The sequence below is a fragment of the Branchiostoma belcheri genome, unplaced genomic scaffold (assembly GCF_001625305.1).
Source record: "Branchiostoma belcheri isolate BF01 breed outbred unplaced genomic scaffold, Haploidv18h27 scaffold52, whole genome shotgun sequence".
Classification (NCBI taxonomy): domain Eukaryota; kingdom Metazoa; phylum Chordata; class Leptocardii; order Amphioxiformes; family Branchiostomatidae; genus Branchiostoma; species Branchiostoma belcheri.
The window spans coordinates 2,127,827-2,131,670 of record NW_017804154.1 but is presented as its reverse complement, the minus strand read 5'-3'; the positions used below and the strand labels follow the sequence as shown (position 1 = coordinate 2,131,670).

Genomic DNA, 3,844 nt, shown 5'->3' with positions numbered 1-3,844 from the left:
CCAGTGCGCGTTCCATCAATTTCAAAGAAAACAATGAACAGTGGTTGAAATAATAAGGGATTTGACGGATCAAAAACACTCGTGAAGTGTAGGGAATACCATTCAAATTTCTTTCTTTCAACAACATGTAATTGGTTAATCCAATTATTTTCCGCCAGGTAGAAGGGATGCATGTTGCCGCTTTGCTTCTTCCTAACACTATGAATCAGCTTTGACCTTTGGCCTGCGAAAGCAGGATCTAACAACATTTCGTGTGCGATGTCGTCTCTCTTGGTGCAAACACTGTTCGCTCGTGGCAACGTCCAGAGCCCTGCTGTCTAATTTTTCAAAACAAACAGTTGCAATTGTCGTTCGCAATGTGACGATGGATAGACGAGCCTGAAAAGCAGGTAAGGCCGATCGCTCAAGATCATGTCGATATACTGCATTCCCCCATGTGCTGCTGTCGTTCCGAGAGTGAGAAATCCATAACACTTTGACGTTCGAAAAACAAAATACATTGTAATGACGCTGGAAGCAGAATACTGGTAAATGCTGTGTGTCATGAGAAAGTATGATCTTAAAAGCACGGAGAGATAGGTATATATGTGTAATGTATTGTAACCTTGCACCTAAATCTCGCAAAATCTTGCAACAGCAAACAAACTAACATTTAGATATGGTACTGTACGTTATAGAACCATCAATGTCAGGGTCGCCTGGGCCAGCGGTGTTGTGGGGCTGCTACATGCCAGGTTAACACCTGAAACGTGTCCGGCCGTAATTGTACTTGTCAGGAACCACGGTCGGTATTATTACTACTTTTGCTCCCAGGCATCGGTAAGGAGGGGTGAAATTGTTCTTACGATAGAAATGTTTCCCTCTCAGAGGGAACGAAGCTCGCCGGCCAGGAAGCTGACGCACACTGTGGGAGAGATTCAATCTCACAGTAGATGCTGGGAGATAAGATCATAACGTTGTCGATATATCTACTTGCACTGTCTCCTTGGTAGGGTTGTGTGGAGGGGAAACTGTGGCAAGATATAGAATGTTTTGGTCTTCCCCTCCTGATGACATTTGATGGAAAGGTGATGTCTGAAGTATGTTTTGTCTGCGAGAAGTTAATGATTGTAATTATTTATTATAGACTATCTTGAGATGATCTTTACGCCGCTTCAGAAAGCAAAGCTTAAATGTTCTCCCTTCTGCCTTTAGTTTACAAAACTGCCCACGGTATTTGGGAAGCGAAGTAACGTTACAGGGTTGCCTGCATGGATCATGAGTCAATGTGCCATCCCGGATGTTACAGCTACATGCGTGTTATCGATGTCTCTATTTTTGCCCCTTTTTTCGTGGGACAAGAATTTCTAGTGGGTGGTTTGCTTCAACTTTACTGATTCAAGTTGCCAGAAGGCCCCTGCGCTTGTCGCTGTGATTCGTTGCGATGATTTTTCTATCGCAAGGGAGGCCAAAAGTCAGCACTCTGTGACCGTTACCATGTCAGAACTCCGTATTCACAAAAGTAAACATATGTGATAGGAAAGAAACAGGATCTAATTGTTATCAAAACACACGGAACGTGCTGCTGTCTCAACACACGAATTTGTTAGAAGTGTGCCCACTGGTCACGCAACTACATGACTTTCCCAATATCTGCAATTTAGGGCCTTACTTGACCAAGAAGTTATATCCTCGCCTGAAACACTTCTGGGCGAGAATTAGCGGTGCAAATTCTTTCCTTCCTATGGGACCCACTTGCAGCTGTCCTGTACCGTATCAAAACTGAACGCTGTTCAAAGTTACAAACACTGTTCTGTATCCTCTCTATTGACTGAGCCTGTAGATAACCTGGGGTAGCGTGTCTACCCCTCCATTCCTCAGGTGAGTTTATGTATGGGCGGCTGTCATCAACAGCCAGTCAACCTACCAACATGCAATTTTACACTTACTGTGTGCCTTGCATACTTGCTTTTCTGATTGCTCGCAATTGTTTATGTCCACATCATAGCCGCGTATTGTCCTGGTCTTATTGCCACAACAGCACAGGTTATCTGCAAAGTGGACATGATGGCAGGTGGTCGGACCGACCATTTGATTAGAAAGGGGGTGGAGGAATAAGTTTAAGCATCGGACTGATTGGAAAATGTATGATCCCTTCTTTGGAAGCTGGAGCTTCGCTTCAGGCCGGGGCTGAGAAATGATGGTTATAATGGTTTGTTTGTTTGTTTGTTTTCTTATTGATCGGTCGGTCGGCCGGCCGGGTGTGAAACTACTTCATTTTTGATGGGAAAAATGTTACATATTTCGTCAGGACTGGCTTAATAGTTCGAATTCCCACACAGTTTTGTGAATAATTGCCTCAAACTTTTTACCATTTTGCGGGTCGAAAAAAACACCGTTAACTGCGAAGGAGATGACTCAAATCAGCGTGTTACTCTTTCATTTCAAGGACACAAAGGACGGATAAGCATAAACCCATTCGTTATTTCTTCTGTAGGTTAAAGTGTCACAATACAGTTCGAAGATAGCTGGAAGTGAGTTGTGTTTTCGCGAGAGATAGAGATGACAGATTGAGGTTGGAAGGACATTTGCCAATGTTTTTTAAGAATAGCAATCGTGACCTCTGCCAAATCGTCTCCACTGTTGGTGGACACGAAAATTTAAACGTATAGATAAGCGAATTTTCCACTTAATGTTTCCAAGACCATTTCCTGGCGCATACATGTGTTTATTCCATAAGAATTATCTACGAAGGACACAATTACCTACGTTGGTTGAACAATGAATGCTGGCGTCAAATCGACCCTTATCACCCATAGGCATCTGCGCATCTCTTCTCTTAACGCATAATGCATTGATACGTTAAAGAGAGTGGCAAAGATGGAGTGAGATCTTTAATGTGGACTCTATATGCGACAGGAAATTGATGTCTCTACAATTGATTTAGAGTTTTACTTGTAGTTATAGAAGATAAAGTTGTCGGAGGGCCTCTCAGATTCTGCTTATCAGAAAACGCAGCATCCGTAGCCGGGGACATTGAAGGGTCCTGGTATTTATTAGACAGAGAGGGTTACCTTGTTCCCTGAGATAGGTTAGGCCTGGGGGGAATACAGCCGCAGGGTTCTGTCGTCTGCCGCACGGAGGACTCAGGAAAAGTTCAGCCTGTCATGTCAATGTGAAAGTCACCCTCCCAAAGTTTCCTTTCTTCTTCAATCCCGTTGAAGAGGTTCATCAGTCATGAAAGATTAACAGTTAGTAGAACATTCATCAATCAGTGACTGTTTGGAAAGATAAAACACGTACATGTTGAATGTACATCTTCTTCAATCCCGTTTTTTAAAAGTTAATGGGGACATGAAACACACCATGGATCCTATAATAAAACACAGTACGTTCAACGGATCGTTGCACCACATAATGGTACTCCTTAATATAATAAATAAATATGCTCTGGCGGTAGATTCGTCCAACCCTGCCAACCTCAATCTAAATCTATTCTAGTCCCTCATAGATCAAAGGTATCGATCCTCTTTGTTCAAACAACTGTTGGCACCATTTCTCAAACCGTTAGATTCGACTTCGGTTGCAAAAAGTTTACGTTTTGTGAGACATGTTGGAGCTAGCGAGTACTACACCATGGACAAGTTAAAACACCCACCACTTTTATCGATTAACTTCCCCTTTTGGTTACTATGGGATGTCTATAACCGATTTCCTTCGGAATTTTTAGTACCGGCCTTCGGCTATTTCAGTTTTCACCGGGTTTACGAGTGATTGTTCTACCCATCCTATTTCGTTTGACCACTCAATTCGATTTTCTGAAGGATTCATTCTACCGATTTTGCCAACCACACTTACATAATCA

At 42.8% G+C, this 3,844-nt stretch overlaps 1 protein-coding gene across 1 annotated transcript in view; it reads left to right on the top strand.

Annotated features, from left to right (window-relative positions):
* The first annotated feature begins 266 nt into the window (after positions 1 to 266).
* Positions 267 to 3,844, top strand: part of LOC109480682 (neuropeptide SIFamide receptor-like) — a 17,673-nt gene continuing 14,095 nt past the window's right edge. The window contains exon 1 of the mRNA XM_019782912.1: positions 267 to 389. The gene's annotated coding sequence lies outside the window, so the exon portion shown is untranslated. The remainder of the gene's footprint in view (positions 390 to 3,844) is intronic.